At 27.0% G+C, this 13,944-nt stretch overlaps 1 long non-coding RNA gene across 1 annotated transcript; it reads left to right on the top strand.

Annotated features, from left to right (window-relative positions):
- The first annotated feature begins 11,566 nt into the window (after positions 1 to 11,566).
- On the top strand, positions 11,567 to 12,832 carry LOC142597714 (uncharacterized). Its single transcript, XR_012832350.1, has 3 exons — positions 11,567 to 11,713; positions 11,826 to 12,091; positions 12,182 to 12,832. It is a non-coding gene; the product is annotated as an uncharacterized LOC142597714 (long non-coding RNA).
- The last annotated feature ends 1,112 nt before the right edge of the window (positions 12,833 to 13,944 follow it).

The raw sequence follows: 13,944 nt of genomic DNA, 5'->3' as shown, positions 1-13,944 counted from the left end.
AAATGTTGTTTTTATTCAAGAATTTTTGTGAAACAAAAAAAACGATTCAATTCAAAAAAAAAATTGTTATTTTCATTCAAAATGATTGATTATTACAACATTTAATTGCGAAGAAAAAAAAAATAATGAATGAACAAAAAAGAAAAACACTCATATTCTACTCACGATATACGATACTGAGATCAATTTTTCATTAAAGAATTTTTTGTTACAGAATTTTCATGAATTATGATGAAAACAATTAAAAATTGTCATGGAATTTTCAGGTAAATGTTTGTGTAAAAAAAAATATCAATAACCATTGTTTAACAAAGAAAAAAATGTAGAAAATTAAAAAACATTTTGAATTTGCTATAAAGAGTAATTGATATTCATGTATATGATCAAACAAAAAAAAAAACGAAAAAAAACCACATGATATAAAAACTTGAAACTTTCAAATTTTTATGTTCATTTAAATATCCAATATCACAAGCGAAGTGGTAGATTCCATATGATATCCAATATTGGTGATTGAAAAACGAAACAAAACAAAATTTTAAAAAAAATGTTGTCAACAATTCAATCAAAATTATCATCAATGACTGAACGTAACATTAATTTTAGCGATATAATGAATCGTGGTTTTAAATTGATACAAATTTTCAGTGCTCGATTACGATATTCAATAGATGATTATGAACAGAAGCAAATACCGAGAACATTTCGTACATTAAGATTGGCCATTTGGACCACAATGAATGCATGGGCAACACTTTTAACTTTTTATTTTGTCATTTTTTTCAATAATAATAATCATTTGCTAATCAACCTGAACATATTGGAATTGATTTCCAATACAAAAAGATTGGATTTATTTTTCATGGCAATATTGATCATATTTATAATCATGGAAATTATGTGGTTGGAATTATTTCAACGGATTTTATTCTATCAATCACCAATGAAAGATTTTCTTATTGTTTGTTTTCAATATAATGAGAAAAAATTGCTACAAAAATATCGAAAATTTCTAATCGATTTTCATATCATATCGAATTTGGTTGGAATTTGTTTATATTCAATATCAACAGTAATCATTTTACTCATGTCATTGATATATGCAATTTATATGATCGAAGTTTATCTAAATCATACGATCAGTATGATTCAAATGGTTATCACAACGATTATATTCATTCCAGTTTTTGTGCATATTATTTTCATAATGGGACAAATATTTTTGGCTATAAATTTTTTGGTTTTTCTCATTGAATTTCTTAAAAAACGTTTCGAACAATTAGCCAACATTTCGAATACAATATATGTATCATTCAACAAAAAAACAGAATATGGAATCATATTATTTAATCGATTCCGTTATGATTATATTCAATTGTTTAAAGAAACAAAACGATTCAATGGAACAATTAGTTTTTTATTATTGTATATGGAAACTGGTTCAAAAGCATGGTCAATAATATTCTGTATATTTTATAGTCAACAAATTCAAATGAATCTTATTGCATTCATCAGTGGATTCATATTGATATCATTGTATTTCTTTATGATTGGTCTTTATTCACGTTTAGCTCAGATGCCATTGAATAATCAACTTTGTCGTCGACGGTTAGCATTCTGGATGGCTGAACAATCAAAATATTGGAATAAATTTAAACACCGAAATTATCATCAACAGAAATGTATTCGTATATTGATGATAAAATTGAATTTTTTCATCCAAATAATGGCACATAATCGTTTTGGTTTCACTTGTGGCCGTTTGTTTTTCATTACAAAATTCAAATATATTGAATTGTTTCTGATGAATGTTCCAATAATTATGTTATTTTATAGAAAAATCTGTATGATGGATAATTGAAAAACAATATGGTGGAAACAATGGATCAATTTGAATTGTCTAGTCACATAAATCAAAAACAATTAAACCATTCTCGTAGGATAATAATGATGATGATGATGGCCAACCATCCATTCGATTCATTTATTCATTCATCTATTCATACAGAGTTCAAGGTACCCATTTTTCATTCAACCCTTCATACATCTAATATATTATTACCTGTTGTTTATTGAACCAGTTTTCTACAAGAGAACATACACACACACATACATAAAGGCTAATAATCTTTAAACATTTCAGCATTCTGAATAATTGGCATTTGATGATTCATAAAATAAATTCTAACCATAATGATCATTATTTCATCTTATATGAGCACGTTCATTTGATTCACTTGATTCATTCATTTCCTGAAATCATTAATGTTATTATTAATGACATTATTATCAATATATAAATCTTATGATGAATAAATCCATTTATAAACATTTAAGACAATGTGGTTCAACCACCACCATCGAAATTCACCTATATATTGAAGGTCGTCGACCAAATTACACATTAGTGAATGAAATTTGCAAAAAAAAAATCATACAGGTTTTGATTTTTTTCTCAATCAAACCAAAGAAAAAAAAATGAATAAAACAAGAAATCCGATAAACATTTGCACACATATTTAAAATGGCATCCAATCGATATTTTGCACCCGTTTCGTTATCGTTATTATCCATCAAAGATTTTGACGATTTTGCGATGATGATGAAATGGTTAATATTCATTTCATGTGTGTGTGTGTAAAACTAATAATAATTTGGAATCCAAAAAATGTTATACATTGTAACTGAATTTTTTTTTTGTAGCCCAAGCGATAAATATCATCATTTGTATATATAATCGAATTATCATCAAACAAACAAACAAAAAAAATTAATCCTTTTTTTCGAGAGAGAGAGAGAGAGAGAGAAAAAAAAATCTAGTTATTTGAATCGGATTTGGTTGATGAATTTTCTTCTCTTTTTTTTCGTATTTCTTTTCAATTGTATTGATTTAATAACAGGATTTAACATCCAAATGATGAATGTAAATACATGTCCTGTATCGTTGTTTTTTTTGGGTGAAATGATAATAATAAAAAAAAAAAGAAAAATTCACGAGTAAATAACAAAAAAAGAGCCTGGAAAAACTTTCAATTTAGTTGTCAATTTGTCACCTCTATTTTTAATCGTTTCTCTCTCTCTCTCTCTCTCTTTTCTCACTCTCATTCTCACCTATTTCCAAATGTGTTGTTAAATGTTCTATTTTTGGGTGTGAATAATAATAATAATAAACACCACGCACAAATTTTATGATTATCCGTTTTTGTTCAACGAGAAGAAAAAAAAAATCCAAAAACCAAACTTTATCTCTCTCTCTCTCTACGCATACATATATGTTGAACATTTTGGATTTACGCGGATTTCGTTTTTTGATCTTTTTTTTGTTCATCATGATGATGATGAGTATGAGAAAAAAAAATTTTTTTTTTCAAAAAAAAATAGTGCTCATTATAATTAAGAAAAGGAGAAAATTTTTTTTTGAAATAATCCTTTCAATTTCTTCCTTGTTTTTTTTTTCTTCTTTTCAAAACAAATCCGTTTGGTTAGTCGGTTGGTTGTTTGTTTGTTTGTTTGGTTGGCTTTGCAGTTTTGTTTTTGTTTTTTCGTTGGTTATATAGTGCTATTAAAAGTGTTATTATTATTACACATACTTCTACAGCCAAACTAAAGTAGCTATATAATTTGCATTTTCATCTTCATCATTGAATGACGGTTGAATTTTTGATTTTTTTTTTAGTCAATTTTTTTTTTGTTTTGTTTTGTTTCTAACCAAATTTAAAATCTTAATTATCAAGGCTGTTTCGTTATCGTTATTAATGAAAATCAGATATTTCCGTTCTGTGAAATTTAACGATCCATCAATCAATCAATCAATCAATTGATCGATTGGTTGGTTGGTTTTACATTTTTTTTCCTTCTTCTTCTTCTGCTTTTTATGGCATATCAGCTGATTAAAATTAAATCAGTGGAAAAAAAATGTCGTTTTTTTCCCACTTTTACATTGCCTAGAGGAAAAATTGTGGATTTTTTTTGTTTGAAAATTTATAATTTTGCTCCGAAAAAAAAACCTATGCAACCTATGACAACATTGTTTCGGATATGTCTATTTTGATCATTATCTGGATTTTTTTTTTGTTTTTGTTTTTGTTTTTCTTATTTAATCGAATAATTTTGGATTAATCGTTTTTTTCATACCTGCGTTGTTGTTGTTGTTGTTGTTGTCGTTGTAATTGATTGATTTTCTATAACACCATGTTTTTTATTTTGTATGTCGATTGTGATATAATTTACATCATCATTGTTTATAAGGAATGAAACGACAATATTCATCACTGGAAATGGATGCCGGCAACATGATAAATGTGTCTATCAATAAATCAATTATTGTGAATGATCTAACCATGTTTTTTCTTTTCTTTTCTATACAGATTTATATACAATTTAATTCATTCGATTGAATGAATGAATTAATGAAAATCATAATCGATTTATATATCGATTATTGATTATGATTTATTCTTGATTTATCATCGTCAACAGAAATAAAAACACAGAAAAAGGATTGATTTTCAATTAACGATCAACACGATTTCAGTACACACACACACACACACACACACATACAAAATGGCTACTGTGTTCTGAATTGATTTTATTTCATTTTTTTTTTGTTTTTCAATTTAAAATTTTGAAAACATTTTCTTTCTTGCCCATTGCCCATTCCGTCTCATCATTGAAATTGATAATTTTCCATTTTTTTTCTCTTTTTACAATTCAATATTTGATTTCAACGCAACAGAACAAAAAAAAACGATTAATACGCCTCAAAGGTTTATATGATGATTATGATTTCAAATGATTGAAAAAATATGAAACAAAAAAAATTTGAAATTGAAATGTGAATATCATTTTTGTTTCAATTTGATCATTTCAAATTTCAAATTAATTTTTTTTTTTTGATGAAAGAAAAAAACATTTTACACAATTTATTAACCGGAAATTTTTCCACACACACACACACACACACACTAACACTTTTTTTTATTGATTCGGATATCAATCACAACTCTTTCATGCCCACACACACACACACAAACGCTAATTATATTCATCAGTTTTTTATGTTTTTTTTTTGGCATCTCTCTCTCTCTCTCTGGTTGCTTCCAAGACATTTTGTGATATTAATTTGAAAAAAAACAAAAAATTTCAAAGTCGTCTGCAAAGAAATTCCGGAAAATTGATGAAAACAGTTTGTTCATCACCACCAATATCATCATCATCATCATCATCATCATTTGTTTTGTGTTTCATTGATATGACCAGAAAAAACAAACCAAAAATTGAGCTTAATCTGAAAAATGATAAACACATCACTATTATTATTATTATTATCATCATACGAAACTTATGATGGTGTTATTGGCCTGGCAACCAGAAATGGAAAACTTCCTGGTTTTTTTTTCTTCATTCAATCGATTCACGAAGAAATGTTTTTAATTTTTTTTTGTTTTGGTTTGAATTTCTATTTCTAGTTTCATTATTCGTATATTTAGCTATGAAACAAGTGTGTGTGTGTGTGTGTATGGAGATGACCGAAACAAATTTAGGGACATGTGTTCATTATGATCATCATCATCGTCGTAGTCGTCGTAGTCGTCATAACATCCATATTAAATATCGATAGTATCAACATCTGTATATCATATATTACATACATGTGTCGATCATCATCATGATGAGTATATACATCGAAAACAAAGAAAATTTTTTTTTCGCTTTTAAAAACAATTTTTATTCCTAAAAAAAAGAAAAAGAAAAACAGCCACCGAAAAGCGAAAGGATTATAATATCTGAACTCAATTATTTTTTAATAAAAAAGAAAATTTGAGATTAGTCTGTAATGGATTTGTTCAATTGAATTGTTGTTGTTGTTGTTGTTGTTGAAAAAAAATGGGATAAAATAACATTGATAATTTAATGATTTCGCCTATTTTTTGTTGTTGTTGTTGTTGTTGTTGGCTGTCGTTGTTGTTGTTGTTGTTGTTGGCTGTCGTTGTTGTTGTTGTTGTTGTTAATGATTACAAACATAATCATAATATAATAATATAATGATGTGGATAAGATTATGTCAGATTTATTAAAATGAATGATGATGATGATGATGATGATGAATATCGAGACAGACAATTTATGATCAAAGTTATTGGATTGTAAAATTCTGTTCTGTCTGTGTATCCAGTGTGTGTTTGTGTGTGTGTGTGTTTCATTGATTAATTGACCATTCATTTTTAATATTAATGTAGAACATGATGACAATGGAACACTGTGTGTGTGTGTGTGTGTATGTTTTCATCATATTACATTTTCATTCCATCACAATTATTATTCAAAACATAACAATTTTTTTTGTTTTGTTTTGTTTTATTTCAGTTTTTTTTTTTTGATTAATATGTTCATTTTGGCAATATTACAAAATGTGGACAATTGATGAATTTTTGGTCTATACGATTTATTTTTGCGACATGAATGTGAATGACTTTATTTCATTCACATTCTGTTTTTTGTGTGTGTGTGTGATAATTGTTGAAAGCAATGAATTTACACCATTTTTTTTTCTACGAAATTAAACAAAAAAAAAGAGAACAAAAAAATCATCACTGACAATTTTGGTCCACTTGGAACAAAAAAATATTTGTTCATGTCAGCGAAAATTTTTTGTTGTTGTTGTTGTTGTTGTTGCTGTAACTCGATATGTAAATAATAATTTTTCGTTGTCGAAAATTTAGTCATCAAAATGAAAGTCGAAAAAAAAATCAATGGATTGTTTCATGTTCGATTAACGTCGAAAAAAAAACACAATGGTCATTGATAATTGTTCATTAGGCAGATATTTTGTAAAAAAAAACTGTGTGGCTATCCAGCACATAATTTATCATTAAAGGCCATGTTGAGATTATTATGTGGTGAATACCATCTCCACTGTCAAGGTTTTCATAGACATAAAAATGATTGTGGCTGTTTTTTCTTTTTTTGAATCAAGATCAATTTTTCAATTGAAATTTTTTTTTCTTCTGTTTGAAATGATTCAACTTTACACATTATTGTTCATTGAATTTTACATTTTATGTTTATTGAATTGAAATGAAAAATGAAATGAAAAAAAATTTCATTTTCCGTGTTGATTCGTGCTGTTGTAATGTAAAAAAAATAGCCAGACTTTGCACTGGAAAAAAATTGCACAACAGATTATCTCATATATATATACACTTATATGGTGGTGATAATCTTGTATTTGATATCGATTATTTGAAAGCGTGAAACAAATCAATCATTTTGGTTAACGTTGGCCAAAAAAAAAAGAAATCACTGGATTGTGAATGAATGAAATTTTGATGATTTTTTATTTCGCCATAGATAAATTGATGAGTAAAAATGTGAGATATGAAATTCAGTGATCAATGAAATCCAATTTATTTTATATGATTACTTACTGCCTAAACTTGATGTAATAATTATGTATATGTGTATCGTCATCATCCGACAACAAAAAAAAAAAATAAAATAACGACGAATTTATTTACTTTGTCCAATATTTCTTTCAAGATTTGATTTTTCATTGATCGTTAACACTTTAATCATCATCATCATCATCATCATCATCATCATTGATTAGTTGATATCGATTGGAAAAAAGAGACCATAAACTCACCATCATTATTAACATCAATTCACTATGGCCATCAAAAGTGTTGATGCGGTCATCAAATAACAAAAAAAAATTCAAAGATAAAATTCACCATTCAATATTTGAATTTATATATTTATTTTATTTTTGCTACAAAATCTAATACATAGTTAAGTATTTCACTTTTGAAGCAAAAACCAAACAACAACAACAAAAAATCAATCAATCAATCAATCAATATGAATCCAATTTTAAAACAGTTAAAGTTCAAAATCGAACATCTCAATCAAATTCACCATGATAAATTGAAATTGAATGTAGAGAGAGAGAGAGAGAGAGAAAAATATCAAATTCCATTCGCTACAATCATCATATTGTACGAGCAAATCAAAAAAAAAAAAAAAAAAAAAATAGTATTCAATTTTCAATGTTTAAATTGAAACCTTTATTTCTCATCATTATTTGTGATAATAATAATTTCACATAATAATGTTGCCGTTCAATATTCAATGAAATTGTTTCTAAATCAATTCGTGATCCAATATATTGCAATATATTGTAATAATAATATAATGATGATAGCTAAACACCCCGGTTGTATTTACTTTTATATAAATGGTTTATGTTCCATAATAATGATGGATCATCATCATAATCATCATCATCCACGACATTGGATTTAAATGGCGATAATTATCGACAAATACAACAACAATCTTTTGATGAATCAATATATGATTGTCCTACATCTACGCTACAATTTACAGTATGGATAAAACATTTTTTTTTGTTTTTCACCATAAATTGTTTTGTTCCATCAAATCATCATCATCATCATCATCACCAAAGATTAAAATGATAATCATTTTAATCAGAAACGATTAAGCTTTTCATTTCACATTAATTTATTATTGTGCTGAATTTTTCTTTTTTTTTTTTTTTTTTGATTTCATTTTTCCGACATATATTCATTTTCGATCCAAATCCAATTGAAACACAAATCTTACCATCAATGAATGAATGGATGTATCGATCAATTGATTGATTGTCCATTTAAGACACGGCATGTCGATGTTTTTGAATCCATTGCGATTCATTGATAAATTGAAACGTCATAAACAAAAAAAAAAAAAAAAAATTAATAGAGGATAGTGAGCGAGTAGAACGGAAAATTATAAGATCTAGCTCCTACTAAATATCTAATTTACCTTTACTTTACATTTGTCAGAGGAATGGAATCCATTCATCAATATGATTTTGTTACTGTTGTATTTAATGACTTTATTAGTTTTGAAATAAAAAAACGTTTTGGCCAACATTTTATGATGATGCCATGTGTGTGTGTGTGTATGAGCGAGTGTTTATACGTAATTAATCTATCGATTCCAGGCCATATGAAATTTTGGATCTGTTTGTTTGTTTGTTTGTGTGTGTGTGTTTATGTGATAAGTGTTTATGTTTTGTTTTGTTTTTTCACTCAAAAATACAATGAAAAGAAGAAAATGATCTTATGGGTCTTGATTTGCACCTGTATCAAATGTGTTGTATATGACAAATGGATTGTGTCTTGATATGAATTGTGTTGAATGTTCAGACACAATTCATATCCAGTAAAAAAACAAAAACAAAAAAAGATTTATTTGAATCATTATTTTTTTTGTCAGTGTGGCAGATTGACCACAAAATAGCCATATTTTTCATATGTTGAAATGGATATATATAATTCATATAAGCGAAATAACAACAACAACAACAAAATTTTTGAAAATGGAGATAACATTAAAAATTAACAAATTGAATCCATTCTCTCTCTCTCTTTCTTTCGCTTTTGGTTTCATAATCATCCACAATCTTTTTGGATCCAGGAACACAAACATATAAATTCAAAATAACTTATTATCATCATTATTCTGGTGTATGTACAAATGCATGTATGTTGAGTGACCATTGTGTGTGTGTGTGTGTGTGTATCATCATGAATCATATCAGATGTTCATCTCTGATATATGATGATGATGATTGAAAAAAAACAAATATTTCACACGCAGTTGTAGGTGAACTAGACATACACACACACGTACACACACAAGATATTTGATGTTAATAAAATTTGACTATTTCCACATTCAACAGTTTTTTTTTGTAATATATTGAATTCCGGATTGAAGGTTTCTCGATCGGTCACATTAAATAAAAAAATTGATCGATCAATCTATTTTATTGATCCATATTATCTGTATTTGTGTTTCATTATACTAATCATCATCATCATCGTTATCATCATTATGATTGGTGATCATTATATTTATTAACCACTGTACTAATATTGTTGAATTACGAAAAAAAATGTGAACACTGTGTGCATACGTACTTCCTCTTTTAACTAACTATCTACCATAAGAAAAAAAAAACAATGATTCAAATCTACGAACAAAAAAAAATGATAATGGACACCAAGCAAGTAGAAACAATGCAAAAAAATTTTGAAAATTAATTGAAAACAAATACAACAGACTTGTTGTTGTTGTTGTTGTTGTTGTCTGAAACAATCACAATCATGGTCCAAAAATCAACGTGAAACATACAGCCACTTTTTTTCTAGCTTACACAAACAACAACAAATAATCATATGCGACGAGAGTATGTATGGTGTATTGACCACTTGGAGAAAAAAAAACGGAAACAAAAACAAAACGAAAACGAAAACAAAAAAAAATGCCAAGTTTACTTTGTTTATAAAATAGTTTCAAAAACAACGACTACGACGACGACGACGGCGACGATAATGATGATGATGATGCGATAATGAGCGTGTTGGACAATATAAACAAAATATCCGGGAATATCGAAAAAAAAGATAAAAAAAATTAAATGATGATTAGATAAGACATTATAATGATGTGATGATGATGATGATGATGATGAAATCAAACATTGTAACCGAATTCAAATTGAATTTTTGTTTTGTTTTTGCCCCTCTTATGTAAACAAACACAAACACAAAGTGTTCCATATGGAACAACAACAAAAAAAAATCATTTTCATCATGATGATAATGATCATCATCGTCATCATCAGTTTATTATTGACAACCAAATCAAACATTAAACATCATCATCAATAATAAAATGATATAACGAAGATTTTTTTGATTTTCGTCACCGCGTGTTTTTTGTTTTAAGATGTTAATGACTAAATTATTAAAATAAATTTTTTTTTTGCTGTTGTCCAACTGTTTGTTTTTTCTTTTGTTTTGTTTTGTTTTTTTTTCACTAATTAATTTTTTTTTATTTTTTGATCCAATCAAATCAGGAAAAATGAAAACGAAAATGAATGGCGTGTTCCAAATTTTTTTTTCATTTTCTCATTTTCAAATATCAAGTGAGGAAAATAAAATAAAATTAATGATTGAAAAATTATCGATCAAACATGCAATTGAAAAATCCATAGTGTACAAGCAGACACACACACACGAGAGTTTTCTTTCTTTCTTTTTTTTTGTTTTTCGTTTAGCACGAAAATTCATAAATCTCTCATCATCATTAATTAGGATTTTGTTTTTTTTTTTGTGTGTGTGTGTGTGTATGTCATTTTTCAAAATCAAACGGAAATATAAAATAATTCGTTCGTCGTTCGTTTTAGATGTAGATTAGTAAATGAGAAAAAAAAATTTTTAATTGGATTTTCTCCAAAATTTTTTTTTTCGTCCATTCAAATCTAATATCCATCACATCAGATCATTTTTGATTGATTTATGATAATGATAAAATTTAATTTAATTTTTTTTTCTTGAATTTTAAATTTTGAATTTGTTTAATTACATTTTCAAAGATTGGAAAAAAATCGAGAAAAGAATACTTTTTTGCTCTTGGAAAGATATCGATAGTATCGATAGGTATTGGCCACCTGTTGTTTCTGTTTGAAGATTTTTTTTTTTTTACTATTTGATGATGATTTCTTTTTGATTTGTATTTTTGAATTATCATCGGTGACAGCTAGATAGATGGGTTCGTAGATGAAAAAAAACGAGATACAATCACCAAATAATCTGATAATAATGTTATTCATCTGTTAATCCATTAATAATCGGTTTGTATTATTATTATTATTATCATAAACCATAAACAATTGCTTTATTAGTTTGTTAATTGATTCAGACTGACCCAGACTAATTTTTCTTTCTTTTTTTTGATCCTTATAGCAAATAATATTAATGATAATGATAATGATGATGATAACGATCATGGTGAAAACAACAGATCAGTTGGATCATATATATACATTAATCGAATCAATCACTCCTGATATGATTATTTTATTTCACTTGTGTTTTTTTTTTGCTTAAAGTCTAGTCTCAAAAAACCAAAAGAAAAAAATCAGGTGGTGGTTTTTTTAAATGTGGCTATAAATGATCAACAACAAAAATGGTGAAGAAACAAAAAAAAAAAACAACAACAACACTAACAGGTATAAAATAGCATCCAGACACTCATACTTACATACATACATAATATTCAATCAAGCAAAACTAATTCTATTCAAAAAAAAAAAATCTAGTTCTAATTGATTCAACTAAAGACGAACAAGATATATATTTTGCCCTAGAAATAGAAGACGAAACAAAACAAAACAGAAAGCCATTATCGAATTGTATTTGTATGGTCAAAATACAAAACTAGCATACAAACGGCGTTTGGTCAGCAATGATTGGTTAAAATCAATTGATTTTTTTTCTTTCTATTTTCATTGTTCAATGCAATCAATTGATTTATTATTAGACTTTCATTTTTTTTTCTCATTCATTTGACCAAAACAAAAAAAAACCAACCAACAACATTGTTTGACCAATGGAAAATGTTTTTTGTTCGTTCACTTTCAAACTCTCTCTCTCCCCCCTCTCACACACTCTCTCTCTTACCGCTTAAATATTCACACCCCATTTATAATGTTTAAAATTTCATTTTTTTCCCCGTTCGTGTTAATTAAACCTGAGCATCAATATTAACACTAATCAAGTGAACCGAATCGAAAAATTTGAAATGAGCAAACCTGGATTCAGCGAAAAAAAAATAAAAATAAAAAATACCGAGCCAATGGTTAAAAGGTGCCAAAGTGGTTTTTACTTTCATTTTTTTTTCTTGGCCATACAATTTCATTCAGGCGAAAAAATAACAAGATGAAAAAAATGAAATTCATAACAATATAAAATAGCTGCTAATTATTTTCTGGTCATGTTCATCACATGAATGCAAAAACAAAACAAAACAAAACAAAAAACATCCGACAGCAGCAGCAAAAAAAGATCTTCTTTAATGATAAAGAAAATTAAATCGATTCAACCCTTTTTGGGCCACTACTGAATGAATTTCCAAACAGACAACAACAAAAAAAAATCCCACTTGTAGCTCATTAAAATATTTATATATCAGTCATTATAAAGGATTCAATTCCGTTTTTTTTTTTGGATTTTCTGACCATCCAATCTTTATTTATTTTTTTTTTGTTACTTTATTTATTTACTAAATTATTTTTCGGCCAAATGAATGAATGGTTTTTTTTTTGGGCAATTTCCATCATATTCAATGTTTGTTGTAGTGTTTAATTATTGTTATTCATTGTTGGCAACAATAACAAACGAACGAAAAAAAAAAATTCATTTGCATGAGAATCGAATCATTTATTTTCTCATGATTATCTTTATTCTTTTCAATTAAAACAAATAAACAAAAAAATTGTTATCTTCGTTTCCGACATTCAACAGGTTTGAATGACGTTGATGATGCTATTAATGACAATGATGATAAGAATGACAAAATCTGGATAAATTCTGAAATTTTTTTTTTCATTCCCATAATAAATGAATTATTTTTGGATTATTCGCTACCTTTTAAATCATCATCATCATCATCATAATTATTATTTGTGTAAGGTGATGATGACTTCATCATCATCATCATCATCATCATGAGACATCACCTACATCATCATTATTAGATTATGAGTTTAAAAACAATAAAAAAATTATCTGAATTTCTGAAGGTGATAATTCAATGATGATGATGATGATGATAATGATCATCATCATCTGGAAAAAAATGTGATAATTATTTCACACCATAAATCCTATAATACTAAATTTGACACACACACACACACACATATATATGCTTAGTGTGGAGATTCATCTCATACTCGTTTATTTCGTCGTTTAGATCGATATATAGGATTTAATTACAATTACAAAATCATATCCATTACCAATGGATTCATTGATTTTTTTTTATTATGTGTGTACGTGTGTGTGTGAATTTTTTTTATTA

Source organism: Dermatophagoides farinae, chromosome 7 (assembly GCF_024713945.1).
Source record: "Dermatophagoides farinae isolate YC_2012a chromosome 7, ASM2471394v1, whole genome shotgun sequence".
Classification (NCBI taxonomy): Eukaryota; Metazoa; Arthropoda; class Arachnida; order Sarcoptiformes; family Pyroglyphidae; genus Dermatophagoides; species Dermatophagoides farinae.
The sequence above is the reverse complement of the archived record's forward strand: the minus strand, read 5'-3'. Positions and strand labels throughout refer to the sequence as shown.